The following is an 18,097-nucleotide window of genomic DNA, read 5'->3' on the forward strand; positions in this document are numbered from 1 at the left end:
CAAAAAGAATACTTGCAAAAAATTTAACTCAAAAAATAACCTGAATCCACTAGGTCAGATACATGGTCAAAATCCACTAATGTCTCCATCTGGCTCAATTGTAGTGCTTTGCGAATTTGATATGTAACAATAGGAACCAACGATATACAAGACCATTTGTCAACCCACTCTTGTGATTCACATTATTCCCACAAACAATACATGCATGAAGAGCAAAAACATACCATCTGTCTCGTATAAATTACTAGTGAACTTGAATTTGAACTCATAAATGAGTGTATGTCACTCGATCCTGCAACTATACAACAATCTAGATAGTTTTTAATGTTAGATTTAATGATCAACCAAAAATATCTATGAACCATTGACATACCTAGATTTCCTGGACCCATCATAGATTTACACCATCGCACAATTGTCTCTGCATCTATCAACTCAGTACCACCTTCGTACTTCTATTCTTCTCTAGCTAGGGCTCTTTTTACACATGTTCCTTCACCATCGTGCTCTCCCTTACCATGTCCATCCTAAGTGAAATTCCAAAAATGTTGTACACCACTTGTCATATGCATCCTTTTCAACCAATAAAACAACCTTGCATTCTTGAATTGTGGCAGTGCAATAATCTGACCATATTAAGTGTCGGTTGTATTGTATGTTCCTTTCCCTTAAACTATCAAAGAAAACTTTAAAGCATCCTTGTACAAACTCTGATGAATAAGTATGATCATCACTTATGTATAAGTGACACTCTCTTACAACCTTTCTATCCTCCTATGTGCTATCATCTGTATGCATGAATGCTATGTGTACAAAAATAGAAACTTGTGTAGAATGATAATACATAGATTACACTTCATTTTGAGGTTGTAGTGCATAATTTTCAGCAAAATAAATGATAGAGACAATGGTTCCAAGAGGGAATGTGTCCCTACATAACTTGAATTGCTGATCTAACCATCGAGCTCTATGTGTATGCATTATGTACTCATAAACTAGTTTCTCTTGAAATATTTTCATAAATTCAGCTACACATTGATGGTATGATGAAAGAATAAGTATTTGGTAGATTACTAAGAGGGCAAGTTGAATCAGTAAACTAAAAAATTGATACAATCTTCCCAAACTCAAACTCAATCACACATAAAAAACTTTCAATGTCAAGATCAATACTCTTAAGAATACTCAACATCAACTGGTTAACTGTTATACCAACTTAATAGTAAACAACTTCAATCTTGTAATCATCCAAACGCTTAATCATATGTCAACATATTCAATCTCTCAATGCTTCTAGTTATCATGCCTTATCAAAATAGTTAAGTAGTTAATCAAATCAACAAATAAGATCAAACCACGGTGAGATGAGACTCACAAGATAGCTATCTGAACTCTTCTGAAGTTCTCCCTGTTAGGAGCCAAGTTTGTTAAATCTTTTACAATAAGTCTTGTTAAGAACTGATCCTATTAGGAATCACCTAGTTAAGGGATTTATAAAATGCCTTGATGAAAAGAAAATACCCTGCTAGGAGTAACCTTGGTAGAGGATTTGAGAATCCAAGCTAATGGACCACCTTGTTAGAGGATTTAAGAAGTAACCAAGCTTGTTAGAGCTTCCCCGGTTAGGGGATTTCACTTCTGTTGTAATTGTTATAAAACAACAGGTTTTCTTGATCTGTTTGAATAGCACTACATGGCTTGATCAGATCCTTTTAAGCTTCAATTTTCCTTTACTCAAACTGCAGATCCATTCTCCAATTAGGCAACCACACACTCAACTGATTTTTGCCAACTTTGCCAACACAAAAATAAATCAACTTCGTCAACCTTAAATACAAATCAATTAGGTTGGTAACACAACAAAAACCTAATTCTCTCATAGAGATTACAAACAATTCGGTTCAAGTGTGATTGTTGGATTTACATAGAAATCTATACACATTCTTCAAGAAAATTCCAACCTCTCCATAATCACCGCTTCATCAGACTTTGTAACTCATCATGCACTGTGCATTAGATGCAATCCACTTTGTTCCTTCCCTAGACAATTAAACAAACGTGCCAAAACAATCTAAACTAATCCTCATACAATGATCACACATTTCACCATTTCAGAAAACTTGATCGGTTAGCGTTTAACAAAAACAACTAGTAGGGTTTACCGGTTACATTGCATAGAAAGGGTTAACCTTATACAGGGTTTACCAGTTAAACTCACAAACTAACATACCAGTTTACAATATCTTCCACAAAGCTTTTCCTACCGGTTACAAGACAATATCAATAATAACAACAATATCAGCAATATCATAAATACCATTACCGGTTCAATTGACATCAATGACAACATAACATATCATTAATGCAATCTTCATGCAAATGCCACCACACATATATCATTTTTCACTAGCTCACATCTCTTCAAATATTTTCCATCTTTAACTCCATATGTGACTGTCTTGTATTTTCCAAAAGAAACTAGTTTCTTACCAATTTCATGTATGCTCTCCAAATGTATGCATCTTGGTAAATTTTGCAAACCACCACATATAGCACAAAAACCTTCCAAACAAGACATCTTATAATAAATGCAACCATCATGTCTATTACATAGCACACTTGAAATAAATTCTCTCACCAACTTAGGAGGTGCTTGTATATTGCATTCCTGCAAAATGTCGTTAGTGTGCAAAGTAAAATAAATATGATGAAAAATATCATAGTGCATGGAAAATTCAATATGCATCCTACAACAACATGTGGTGCGTACATGATTAATCTAAATATAAAAAGGTTTTTCCATTTCAAAAGACCTTTGAGAAATTCTTATTTGAGGAAACTTTTGAAGGAATCTTTCATAAAATTTAGTTTGAGTCATATCCAAATAGTGTTTGGCATGTGGCTCACGATTTGTAGACCCGATTTGCCTTCTAACAACATCTCTTTGGTTGGAAAAAACTCTTGTTTTGTCATGCCAAAACTTTTCAATTAATGTTCTTAGTGCATCAACAACAACCTTATCTTTACGTGGTAGTCTACCCGAGAATGCCCAAAGAGAATTATTGTTGCGTTCCTCTATTTTTTCTCACCTCTTTAATGCTTTACTTAATGTTGTTCAACTAACGTTTAATGACTTACTTGTTTTTCTTATCAATGATATTTTTTTTATTTTCTTGCTCATTGTGGTTGATGTAATGACACGTCAAGTAGCTAGAATCTTTAGTACATGATTTTGAACCAATAGGTTGATATGCATCAAATAGATTTGTCACAATAGTTCTTTCACTATTACTCTCAGATGATCTTAGGCCTAGAATTTTTATTGTCTCTCTAAAATTCAAATTTTTAATCATTTGAACAATTAATTGACATCTTACGATTTGATTTAAATTTTCAAAATAGTTTTTCCATATTATGTTAATCATTCTCCTACAAGTTTGTTCATTCATTTTATCGGGCATTGGCTTCAAATATATTCTCATCAGTGTCAATTAGATACTTTGGTTTCCTACGAGTGATTCTAGGAGGTGTTAACATCGGTGCATTATGTAAATTCAATTCATCAAATAGAGAAGGTGTATGTTCATCATTTAATTGATTATTCAATGTGGTATCTTCTTCAATTGTATTAGGTTCATACGGTAAATCAAATGTCTCTTCTTCAATTGCATTAGGTTCATTATGTTCATTTGGTAAATTGAATTGAGATGTTGAGGATGACATACCTTCTTCTCCCATTGTTCTTATGTCACATAATTTATTCATACGTTGCCTTTGTCTTTCCTTTTCAGCCTCTCGTTGTTCCATCGTTCCTCACTTGTTCTTTCCCATGGTTGATATTGCTTGTCCAAAATAGAATCATATTACATATATATGTAAACAAAAGTTCATAAACAAACAAATAAACATAAATATGCATCTTATCATCATTTTTTTAAATCAAAACTATTAAACAATCACAATAATATTGAAAAAACTAATAAGAACAACAATTCAATCATTTGAAATCATGCAAAAACAAAAAATTCACTTACTTCTATGTATAAAACAGTGATAGAAGTGCAGACACAGTTGCAGTGGGGCCTTCAACGACCTCAAAAATGTCTTTTAAGGCCATTGAGACTCTTGGGAAAATAAAACTATGTCCAAGTACCCCGTATGCACTATATTAATAACCGCATGTGCGATGTTAGTCCATAAAATGTTGGCAGGCCCAATGATATTTTTTTTCCCCTTTGTACTAATATGTAGCACGTACGCACTCCTACGCCTTAACAATGTTATGGTAGGATAGAAAACTAATAGGCTCAGTACCCCATATGCGCTTACAAGTAATAAGTAGCACGTATGTGCTCCTATTCCTTAAAAATGTTATGGCAGGGCAGTGAACTAATAGGTTCAGTACCTTGTATGCGCTATTTGTAGTAAATAAAATATGAAGGAAAAGGGAGAGAGAGAGAGAGAGAGAGAGAGAGAGAGGGGGGGGGGGGAGAGTAGGGGGAGGGAGAGAGGAGGGGGTAGGGAGGGAAGGAGCGAAGGAGAGAAGAAGGGGTATGGAGGAAGGGAGAAGGGGAGAGATGGAGAGGGAGAGAGAGAGAGAGAGAGAGAGAGAGAGAGAGAGAGAGAGAGAGAGAGAGAGAGAGAGGGCGGGGAGAGTAGGGGGAGGGAGAGAGGAGGGGGCAGGGAGGGAAGGAGCGAAGGAGAGAAGAAGGGGTATGGAGGAAGGGAGAAGGGGAGAGAGAGAGAGAGAGAGAGAGAGAGAGAGAGAGAGGAGAGAGGAGGAGGGAGGGAGAGAAGAGAGAGGGGGAGGGAGAGAGAGAGGGAGAGAGGGAATGAGAGGGAGAGAGAGGGAGAGAGAGAGAGAGAGGGGAGGGATGGAGAGAGAGAGAGAGAGAGAGAGAGAGAGAGAGAGAGAGAGAGAGAGAGAGAGAGAGGGGTATGGAGGAAGAGGGAGGGAGGGAGGGAGAGAAAAAAGGGTATGGAGGAAGGGAGAAGGGGAGAGAGAGAGAGAGAGGAGGGAGAGATAAGGAGGTGGGGGAGGGAGGGAAGAAGGAAGAGAAGAAGGGGTATGGAGCAAGAGAGAATGGGAGAGAATCAAGTCTCTATTTTTCACTTAAGTGTCTCTCTCTCTCTCTCATTCTTTATCTCTGAAGTCTCTTCCTCTCATCCTCTATCTCTTTATCTCTGAAGACTCTTCCTCTCATCCTCTATCTCTCTATCTCATACTCCCCTTCTCTTAGGTGTATCTCTCTCTCATTCTCTCCCTCTCTCCTCCCCATCCCTCTCTCCCTTTCTTGTTACCTCTCTTTCTCACTCTCTCCCTCTCTCCCTCTCTTCGCACCTCTCTCTCTATATTCTCTTTTACTCTCATTCCATCCCTTCCTCCTTCTCACTCAGACTCTCTCTATCTCTCATCCTCTCTCTCCTTCCCTCCCTCCACCTCGTAGGTCTCTCTCTCTCTCTCTCTCTCTCTCTCTCTCTCACACACACACACACACACACACACACTCATTTATCTCTTGTCTCTCCCTCTCAATCTCTATCTATCTATCTCACTCTCCTCCTCTCTTAGGTGTATCTCTCTCACATTCCATACCTCTCTAGAGAAATATGGTATTTTTAGGGGTCATATGGTATCTTACAGATCCATTCATGTGTCCTAAGGGGTCATAGGACACCATATGACCCATAACAACACATGAGAGGTCATATGGAGTCTTAAGGGGTCATAGGACACCATATGACCCCTTAGCACACCATACGACCCATAATGACACCAAATCATTTCCTAAGGGGTCATAGAACACTATATGACCTTTTAGGAAACCATACGACCCATAACGATACCATATGGAGTCCTAAGGGGTCGTTGGAGACCATATGACCCCTTAGGACACCATATGACCACTAATGACACCATATGGTGTCCTAAGGGGTCATAAGGTGTCCTAGGGGTCATAGGACACCATATGACCCTTAGAACACAATATGACCCCTAATAACATCTAAGGGGTCATATGACACTATATGATCCCTTAGCACACCATAGGACCTATAATGACACCAAATAGTGTCCTAAGGGGCCATAGAACACCATATGGTGTTGTTATGGGTCGTATGGTGTCCCGAGGGGTCATATGGCATCATATGACCCCTTAGGACATCATATAGTGTCGTTATGGGTCGTATGGTGTCTTAAGGGGTCATATGGTATCCTACAGGGTCATAAGACACCATATGACCTCTTAGGAAACAATATGACCTCTAATGACACCTAAGGGGTCATATGGTAGGCTAATAAAATGATATATTATTTAAAGTTATGAATAGGACATCGTACAATAGAACATCTGTAGTTTAATTTTGATATAGCTAAGTTAGACCATTGTCAGCTTAAGAGAGACTCCAAGCGAACAAACAACGAGGCTTGTCTAAAAAGAAAGTGTAAGATCTTGACCTAACCCTAAGAGTACTGTCTTTCTAAAACATATGATGCTATTAAATTTGCAAGGTTATAGGATTGATCTTGATTGTGACTTTAGGAATTACGCACTTGATTTCTTTCATGGGTAGGTACCCTTCCAGGCCTTTTGACAAGTGACAATCATCATATACTACCACTGCCATGCTTACAACAAACTTTAATTTCTTTAGGTGACAGGCATTGTGTAACGGCATGGGAACTCTTGCATACCCACCACTATCATTCTATGTGACATCATCTATGTTACTCTCCCTCTTTCTCTTCCTACTGGTTATTTCCTTATGAAAAACATGTTGCAGCTAGTCTGACTGGTCATTTTTCTTTATTGGCACTTTTTTCCACATTTGCACTGCTCATTACAAACACATTTGAGATGAATATTGTTGTAGGTTTCCTTGTTTGTCATGGTAATGCACCCGTGGTTCAATTTCAGACCCTTCTTCCTCCTATTCAATATACACACACAAATTCATCAGTCAATTTTCTTAGGAGAGCATACATGATAAAAATCAAAGGGGAAGTTGTGGACAATAAATAAATTCACTTACTTCTATAGAAGTGCAGACATAGTTGCAGTGGGGTATGGAGGGAAGGAGGGAGAGAAGAAGAGAGAGAGGGATGGGGTATGGAGGAAGGGATAAGGGTAGAGAGGGAGAGAGAGAGAGAGGGAGAGGGAGAGAGAAAGGAACCTTGTATGCGCTTGAGAGGGGGAGACAATACACTTATATGTGTGTATATATATACTTAATATATTATATATTATTATATACAAATATATATAAATATTTTATATTATATATAAAAATTATATATTATATGTATATACACATTATATATACAATATCATATTATACGCAAACCCAAAATTTAAACAAACGTAGCGTGTACACGTTGTTTATAGTAAACATAGGGCATACATGCTATTTATAGTTAAGACAGAGCGTACGCGCTTCTTACACCATAAGTACCTCGTACGTGCTTTTTATACCATTAGTACCCCGTACGCACTTTTAACTATTTAGGCTTGGAAATAGGCTTGGATGACAAAGCTATGGTTTGGAAGTTTGATTTCCCTCCATTTCCCTCCTTTTTGACATGTTTTATTTAATCAACTTGGTTTCTTGACTTTGTCATCATCAAGTTTACACTTCATCAAGTGGGTATTTCTAAAATTGCCACCATATTTTCACCCATCTTTTGAGCTTTCGATTTGTTTAGAGCAACTTATGCTTCACGCACGAATTGGTACCTAATTTTCAGGATGTGCTCGATTGGAAAAATTATAAAAAAAAATACTCAACAAAAAAATACACATCTTCTAGTTCTCACTCTTAAATATCTTTATGCCAAAGGATTTGTCAAAATACTAAATCTAACTATGACTTTTTTGATGCGCACGTCAGACACTATGTTATGTTTTTCAAAAAAATTCAGAGTCTTTTTTTCGTGTGCAAAGGATTTGACCCCCTTAATCTTATCCAGTTTTGAAAAAGTTTAGTAGTTTGGAAAGTAGATTCAGAGTACTACAATATTTGTTCTTTGATTATCTTCATATCTTGAGTGGATGAGTTTCAAATTTTGCCTCCAAGTTCAGGTTCACCTGATTTCAGAAGAAAAAAAGTGTCCACTTATACCCTCCTTTTTGACCACTATCTTTGTGCACTTACCCCATTACAAACTTTATTTACTCCCTTTGCAACGCTAAAACATTATTATTGTAGTTAAGATGATATTTTTAGCATGTAGTTGTTTTACTGTTTTAAAATAGTTATTTACAAAGGTGCAAGCAAGTTTTAAGTGTTTTTTGTAGCTGTCTCTTGAATGTATGAGAACTAATTCATGAGATAAATGATCAAAGATCTTTTATTGTCCCTGCAAATATCTGTGTGGTGTTTGTCTCTTTTTTTTCTCCTCTTCAATGAAGAAATTAAATTGATTTAACAAGTTAGAGGGATAGTGTTGTGTATGTTAAGGATTAACAAGAATGGTTGCAACCAAACTAGAATGGAGGATAGTAATACTTAATGCATTGATATTATGAACTCGTTGGTTAAAGTTTAATCTATTTGGGTATAATGTTTACATGCTATAGGTTTATTTTGTTTCCCTAAGGAAGGCACTGGTTATGGAATTTGTATCCAGTTTTCAAAATCAAAATATTCTCATAATATCATTTCCTTTTTATTTGTAGGAGTATTTTTAGTGTAGAAATCAGTCCCAATGGTTGAGTGAGTGTTAAGAAGCCAATCTTGTAGCCAAATATGAATTTTATAAAATTTCCTTGGTACATTTTCATTGGAAATATCTGCTATAATTTGCAATGTCTAAGCATGAAATGAAGTAGGCCATTTAGACATTGTCAAGGGAGACCCACCTTAGTTTTGCCAGGCCAAAAGTGCAAGAGACTTCAGTCTTATGACTGAATCTTGTTCATTGGTCAAATCCAACCTTGAACCTAAGAATAAGAAGGTGGCTAATCCTTTAGGATTTGGGAATGAACAATGGCAATGTATGTTCTTTGCATTAACATTATTTTGTAGATCTATATGAATGGAAGCCAAAAAATCTAAATTTCAAATGAAATTTGTCAATGAAATCAATGGTGAGCATTTGAATCCCATGGGTGTTCCTCTTGGAGTTGCTCATGTGTTTGATTCTTTCATAGTGGTGAAATGAAGATCTAGTTTGGAACTATGCAACTCTCCTCTTGCATGGTGGTTATGTTCCTTTACCTTGCGGTTAATTTAGTAAAAGGTTGTGCATGTTGAGCGTGCACTTTTATCTCCCTAGTCACATGTGAAAACACCTACTATGGATTACAATACGAAGTTCTTATATTTGGTTCATGGTCAACCCATGGTTACATGAAATAATTGGATGATTATTCATTGGTTTCTTATTGTATAATTTATATTCTATAAGCTTCTAAAAAATGTAATTTCTCTCTAAATTTTTTGACTTCTCTATTTCTAAAAGCTATAGGTTTGTTGATCTAGGTATTTGCATTGATTTAAATGTCATATTTAAGTATAAGAATGTTTGGATGTTTAACTAGAGTCATATTTATAGACATGGTTATAAAAATGGATTGGGATATTTAAGCTTCTAAATAACTCAGTTTCCCTCTAGATTATATAAATTTTCTATATCTAAAAGTTATGGGTTTGTTGATCTAGGTATTTTCATTTTAGATGACATATTCAATTATATGAATGTTTGGATGTTTAAGTGTATTTAGATTTAAATTTAAATTTTTGTATAATTTATATTTATAAGCTTCTAAACAATATAATTTCTCTCTAGGTTTGACTTCTCTATTTCTTAAATCTATGGGTTTGTTGATCTAGATATTTTCATTGATTTGGATGCCATATTTAAGTATATGAATGTTTGGATGTTTAAGTGGAGTCATATTTATAGACATGGTTATAAAGATGGATTGGATGTTTAAGCTTCTAAATAACTTAGTTTCCCTCTAGATTTTGTAAATTTTATATATCTAAAAGTTATGGGCTTGTAAATCTAGATATTTTCATTTTAGATGGCATATTTAATTATATGAATGTTTGGATGTTTAAGTGTATTTATCTTTAAACCGTCAGGAAAGGGGCTTGCATAAAAAATCAAATCCAACAAGTTAGATAATACATTTCTATGCATACCACTTCATGCTAAGAAACACTCCTATAACCTATCATGTGCAAGTTGAATGAAGCTTGACATCCTAGCTGAGTTGAACATTATAAAAGAATCATAAAGTTTGAGCACTTTGTCATCTAAATGACTAACAGTAAGAGATTACGCTTCCTTTAGCATAGTTTTTTATTAAAAAAGCAGCGAGAACGAGGGTGCTGACCCTTTACATAGCGGAACTATTAAGGAGACCATAGTGCAAAAATAACACTATAACAATATTAATAACAATTAATAGCAAAAAGAGACCAAGTCTTAGAAAAACAAAAACAGCGACAAAAAACACAAAAACAAACTATAGGGACGTATTTTGCATTTCAATGGAACCAATGACACTATTTCATTCATTAGATAGGAACTTATATAGGTCATTAGCCTCCTCCTTATCCTCCTCCATGTCCGCAGTGTGTTCCCTCAGCAAAGAGAGGGTGAGCACCGAGCTATGTAAAATCTGTAGATAAAATTTGTTAAGGCCTGCAATTTGGGCATCCCAGGCCTCCATCTTTCTCTTGAGTTGATTGACATCATCCATGATAGCCTGTAATTCAATCACAGGGTCGAGGTTCTCAATCCTCTGCATGATGTCCAACACGTCCATGCTCAACTTTTCCATTTGCTCCAGAGTAGGGACACCCTAGGGGTTCACAATAGCCATGTCATCCATAGTCTTTTCCATCACCTTAGCCACATCTTCAATAGGGGAACAATCAATATCATTTCCCAAGCCCATCAGGGGAAGAGAGTGTTGGAACCCTAAAATTTTCAAATTTTAGAGTTCCATATTCGGTCAAAAGGCAAATTTTTTCATGCCATTGTATGTATAACTTATGATTAGCCCTCATGAACCTATTATGCAATCAAAACTTGAGGTAACTATGTATTGCATAATTCGAATCTCGAGGTGCGCACTCTCAAACCCTAATTGTTTAGTCTAAAAGTAGGATTCTTTTTAAATTTGTTTATATTCAAGTATTTCAATTTTAATATTCACTATGTCTTTTGAATAATTCCAAACGCAATATACGATATTTTAAAGACATGTTGGATATTCCATTCATGCAGGAATATTTCAATGAGCAGACCGTGTTACGAAATGTTTATATCTAACCTAGTACAAAATGTTGAAGCCATATGCGTTCATGAAAGCCTTTTTTATTTACATCTTATCTCAATTTTTCCTGCCTCAATATATTAAGTTCAACGTCCTAATTTATATGTTAAGTCCATTTAGGTTGATATCATAATATATTCATTAAATATTTTGTGTTATAAAAGGTTAAATGATATTTTTCAAAATTAATACATCTTTGAGTGTGGTTATTGCAGGGGTAAGAGATGTTTCAATTATATGCTATTGGCTTTCAAAATTTTATAAATAATTTAAAATATGAGAGCATCTTTTGGAGAAATTATTTAAATCTTTTGAATAAAATATTTTAAACATTATAAAGGGAAGTACTATAGAAAAAAGGAATTACTCTTTTAAATCATTTTAAATAAATGATTATAAAAAAGTGTTGAAGGAAAAATGCGAAGCAAGGTCCGATGGGACTCACCCATCAGGTATCGGTGTAGGCATTTTCAAATCCTCCCAATCCCCCGATAAGGTGTAGGCATTTTTTATCAGCAACGGTCTTGTAGACACGTATGTAGCATGTGGACTGATTAATTGCTCAGTGTAGGTAGGTGGAGTGAGGTGGCATTCAAGTTTATAGATTGCCTTCTTTATTAGGGTAGATCAGTTTGTTTTGATAACAAAGCAGAACCATAAATAATTGCAAGGTGAATGAAGCAGGGTTGAGAGGGTGTGTATCGATCGGTGTTTATCTGTGCATTTTTAGATATTGCAAAGTTTTCCGCTCTGGTTAGGTGAACTAGTGTATCGGTGGTGTTGATCTGTTCATTACCCACACCACTTGTCCGGTGAGCTAAGTCATGCCTAGGTGATGAGATGGTACATCTAAGGAAGGCCCTGGTCTAGCCCACATGCCTTTGTATTTGGAAAGCAGGCATAAAGCACCGATTGTGTCGCCCGAGAATCAAGTAATGAGTAACCAACTCAGTTCTATTTTGGTAGAAAGAAAAAGAAAACCACAACAATCAATAGAGAAGGTTGAATTAGGCTAAGGGTGCTCGCTCCAGAATCCTAAACATAGTTCAGATTGGCATTTGCACAAGTGGACAGATCTACAAGCTACGATCATTTGAATACTTTTAACAAATCTTGAAGATGTCTTATGCCTATCTTTGCAAGTACATTATAATTGGTGATATAGGGGTGGGTAAATCATGTCTTCTACTCCAATTTACTGATAAGCGATTCCAATTAGTTCATGACATGACAAATTGGTGTAGAGTTTGGTGCTTGTATGATTACCATTGATAACAGGCCAATAAAGCTTCAGATCTGGGACACAACTGGACAATAGTCTTTCATCTTGCAAGCTGGCCTGAGGATGCATGCCAACATGCAAATGCAAACATAACTATAATACTTATAGGGAACAGGTGTGACCTTGCTCACAGGAGAGTTGTGAGCACTGAAGAAGGCTATCCAAATACTGACATTACTTGTTGTCTCAGATGATAAAGCAAGACAGGAGATTACAGGGATGAGATCGTGCGTATAGTTTCTTGGAAATATTCTACCCTCACCTACTATTGAGTTCGAAGCTTATCTGATTGTATTATCAACCGAAGACATTAAGGAGCTTGAAATGGTGCCACTACTAAAGGAATATGCAACAACCATTTGCTCACTCTGTAAGCAAATGGATCAACCAGGTACGATTTGTCATTGACAACTTTCTCTTCAGATGGTCGAGTCTTTCAAATTGAATATTCTACGATGGAAGTATGATTGGCATAAAATGAAACTGTCACCCTAACCCTAAATGAATCATTGAGCATCAAGGAAATAGAAAAATACCTATCCTGATGGAGAAATGTTATGTTGATGACATAGCAATAGTGTTTCATTTATTTTCTTTGAATCAACATGTGCACACATGTCACTTCAAAGAGGGGCAAAATGTACACATATAAAAGTGACCACTTTCCTAAATAAATATTTAATGTTCATTTATTCTCATTCCTCTATTTAATTAAATTTTGTTTAATTAGATTATTCACATTCATCTATTTGATTAAATAAGTTATTCAATTTATTTAATTAAATTCACCTAGGCCCTTCATATCATATAATTGAATAAATCACTTTATTTAATTAAATCCCCCTTCTACTCCTTTTAATTAAATTTACATTTAATTAAATTGTTCACTTCAAATAAATAAATGTAATTTATTTAAATCCCCCACTTACATCTATTTTGTTGAAAGAAAGCAATTTATTTTAATTAAAATTACCCTCCATCCACTTGCATTCTCCTACATCTCCCACTTTCCTCTCTAAACCCCTTCTAAATTATCCTAACCTATCTACTAAATATTGTCACATCCCTAAACAACGGGAAGTCACTTCTCAAACCCTTAAAGTCTTCAATAACCATTAAAGGTTGTATGTCCTCAACAACTTAACCATTTAAGTCTCTTACATAACCATTAATAGTTAACTCAACCTTTTTACATGGTTGGAGAATTTTTTCCTAACTCAACCCTCATCTAACCATAGGGTCTCATCAAGCATTCATTTCTTTGACCATGGTTATTCCTTTAATCCTTGCACAAGAGTTTATCCTTTGGGTAAAAGCTTTATCCAATGGGTTTTCTTAATCTAACCTTAACGCTTACCTTCTAAGGTAACCATGAGGTCTTCTCAAGCATTTAATGCTTCTTGCATATCCTCTCAAGCAGTCTTATGTTGACAATTGTCACCATTTCATTGGTGATAATTGTAAACATGGATTGTTAACTTTCAATCTTGACCCTTGATAGGATCATCCAATCTTGACCCTTCATTGCCTTATTTTTCCTATAAATAGAGCTCTCTTTCCTCCATTTATCATCCAAGTCTTTAGCATCAAACTTATAGACATTTTACTAAGAATCTAATCTAAATCATTTTAATTAAGCACTTAGCCTCTCTTTAATAATCTTCATAGCATCTTAAAATAGGCATTTGTATTATCACATAATAATCATCTCAAACTAGTATAGCATGCTAGGATAGTTTTGTTACTAATCCTTTCATCTTGTCATCATAAGCATGCTATTTTAGTTCATCTTTTGTTAAATTCATGCACACTAGGATTGAATTCATGTTAGATTGATCAAAACATCGCTCATTCTCATGATTGTCACCCCTAAGTCACTTTTCTCAGTGAGCTGAGAGAAAAGGCATTGGCTTAAGGGGTCTTGTGAGATAGAGAACAATGGAACATCCCTTGGGAAGTTGAGCTATTCCATGCAGCTCCATAACTTGCACCAAGAGTCCCATTGTTGTGTGGACTAGTCCTGAATTCATAATATTCGTTTCATCGAACCACTTTTCCCGCATACACTAACATATGCACTAAAAAGAGATGCTATAGGGGAAGAGCATCATTAGACGTCATAGCTAACTTCACACACCTACATATTCTAAACGGTACATTAGATTTTATTTATTTTTAGTTGTCTTCGTATGCGACTTGACTGCTTATAGTTATTGATTCGATTTCTAGGTAGTAACGATGCACATTATGGAATCAGTTATGCGCACAAAGGTCAAAAAGTACACATTTCAAAGTGTCGCCTCATACCTAACTAAAGATGTTTCATAAACGTCAACTCAAAATCACTAGTATTTGTTGACAAATGTCCCAATAGTGGTGCACAAATGTTGCAATAGTAGTGCACAAATGGGCCAATTATGAAAAAAAATTACAAAAAATGATCGACTATTGGTACAAAACAAATTTATCGATGGTGTTTTCACTATGACTGCTATTGGGGGGTCAACATGATAATAAGGTGATGATTATTGGAGCTATGTTATCTATTGGTGTTCTTCCCCTACTTAGGAGATACTAAATTATACTCTAAATAATATATTGTAGGGTAAAAAATCAATTAACTTAAGAAATTGATTACATTAAATATATTTGTTTTTAATTTTTAAGATGTGAGTGGTATTAGTATATATCTTGGATTATTTTGGGTCCATGGTGGCCAACTATAATTAACAATATGGGTATACTCGGTATACTTTTTGGGCCACCTTGGTTCCATTTGCAAGACTTGCTTGTGTCCATATGTTGGTTTTGAGCATGATTTATTGGCTTTTGTATAGTAGCACTTGTTTTTCAAGTTGTTCAGCATTAACTTCACTATCTATTTGGACATTTACGATGAGGAATTCCAACAAAAGTCCACATTGGATTATTGTTATATGATATCCATACCTAGTTCTAAAGTACCCATTTTTTGCATAGGGTGGAAGGATATTAGAAAAGGTCGGGGAGACGTCTTACTGCTATTAATTGTGTTTGCTTTAAAATTTCTAAACCTTTTCAACATAGTGATTTTGTGTGGATTTTGCAATCATTTCGTTCCATGAGACCATAAAGAATGCTCTATAAAACTTGTCTTTAAAGTAGTCCACAAAAATTTCATTGTTTCCAACAATAAGATATAAACTCGTGCATTTTAAGCAATTCTTTTTTGTTCCTTTTATTAGAGGTATCCTTTTATATTAGATTGATTTCTTTAATAGTCTCTCCAAATATGCCACAACCATCACAATAGTATTAACCAATAGATTTGGTGAATGTATTTTCAATTTTCTTTGTATCGACGAATAGATAAAGGAAGGCTAAATAAATCAATTGTTTTTAACACCTCTAGGTATTAAATCCCTAGACTAAATAGAGCATATTGACCTCCTTTGAGCCCTATGGTATAGGCCAACAATGAACTTGTGGTATATGTTGGTTGGCCTTAGGATACATTACCATTTTTTGTGGTTAATATAATATTTTGTGTTCAAGCTTGTAAGCAGGATTAAAGTAATGCAAAGATGTTTCTCAATTATTAACATAAAGCATGTTAGGCATGTTTCAAGGTAACTACACTATTGTGCCCCTTGTTACATTATATTAGATTGTTAATTTAGTTGTCAAAGATGGTAATTTGAAACCACTATTTGAGTGGTATGGAAATTTTGATGAGAGTGGGAAGAGGTCATTAGAAGAAGTTATAGTTGAATACATGAATGTATATGGTAAAGCTCAGATAGAGTTACCATCTATAATTACAAAGAGCTTGTATGAACTTTTGGATGCTCAAAGACTGAGAGCAAATAAAGAAGATGATAAATTGAAGGAATATTTATTGTCAATTTGTGTACAATTATTACTAAGGAGGAGATAGACAGATTACTCTAGTTAACCAAGGATAATTTTCAAAGTAAGCATAGAGTTAATAAGATCATGTTCGATAAGATTGATGAAGTTGCTAAAGAAACATAGAATATTTGGAGAGACGTTTTGCAAGAAAATCAATATGAGTTCAATCTGGTAAAGGATCAAGTTGACACCCATATAGAAACTAAGCATACCAAAGTAGATGCACCTTCAATTCTAGAAGTGCATTCAGTTGAGTAGACAATGGGTGATACTTTTGTTCCAAAATTTCAATTAGCAAATCATGTAGCAACCAATGCTCTGGGAGAAAGTAGAATGGAGAATGATGCAGGTGCGGGTGAAGCTGATATAGCATATAAAGTGGAGATCCCTCCAACACCTAAAAAGAAATTTGTTGAAGAGGATGATGTGGAGAAGACTAAGGTCAAGGTTGAAGTCGAAATTGAGACTGTGAAAGGTAAGAAGGTCATTAATGAACCAAAGTTTATACAATGACCAATCAATCTTGCTTCTCTATCTCCCATTCAAAAACTTCAATTGGCATTTTTTTTCAAGCCAAAGCTAGTGAAGACCTTCTAAAATCTCACATTGAAGATAGTTTTTTAATGAACAAGGCAATCAATACTTTGGACAAGTTAATGCCCTCATTCCAAAATAATACATGTGATACTTCATCCGAGCAATTAAAAAGTCTAATTGATTTTGTTAACTCTCATTTTGATTTTATTGAGAAATTTGTAGAGGTTAAGGTCGGGAATGAATTTGAAGCTAAAAGGCTTTACACCTTAAAGAAAATGATATCAAATGACAGACCCACATTGAGTAATTGTGTGAAAAGAATGCAAGATGCAATAATCGTAGCTGAAAACTTGTATAAATCATGCTTATCCCTAAACAAGTTCATTGTGGATATTGAGAAGAAGTCTCAGGAGTACAAGGATCAGTTGGAAAGCATATCTGAGTTAGTTGATCCATTGTCAAATTCTTTGAGCCAACATGAAAATCAGGTAATTTCTTTGGTTGAGAAGATTCAAAGTTTGAGCTATGATCGGGAAAAGATAATTGGTAGTGTTAGAGAACTTAGGAGTCTTATTGTCCCTAACTTGGATGTAATGTTGAGTGCTCTTCAAGATGCTCAGAGTGCTCTCAAGACAGGTGATCTAGATGATCTCAAGATTGCAGAAGCACAATCTTATCTTCTCAGTGGATTCATAATATTTTGAGAATCTGCAAAAGGGTTGGGATAGTCACTTGGACTCTTTGAAGAATACGTATGCAGATATTTTATAGTTTTTGTGAAGATTGTTCGGCATGTTTAGCCTCAATTCTTGATTTATAGTGTCTTACCTTTGTCATTGATGTCAAAGGGGGAGTGTATAGGAGTGAAAAATGTTGATCTAAGGGGTAGTTCCTAAATTCTTCAATTCTTAGATTTTTTGGAATCTAATGATTACATTTTTAGTTACAGTGTATATAGTTTGGTTTTGATCTGACACTTAGTCATTTTTTACTAAGTGTTGCCATCAATGCCAAAGGGGGAGGATTGTTGGCAATAGAAACTGAAGGTATGATGAGATGTTGTCATTGATGGCAACTCATATTTGAATTGGCATCCACA

Source organism: Cryptomeria japonica, chromosome 2, assembly GCF_030272615.1.
Source record: "Cryptomeria japonica chromosome 2, Sugi_1.0, whole genome shotgun sequence".
Classification (NCBI taxonomy): Eukaryota; Viridiplantae; Streptophyta; class Pinopsida; order Cupressales; family Cupressaceae; genus Cryptomeria; species Cryptomeria japonica.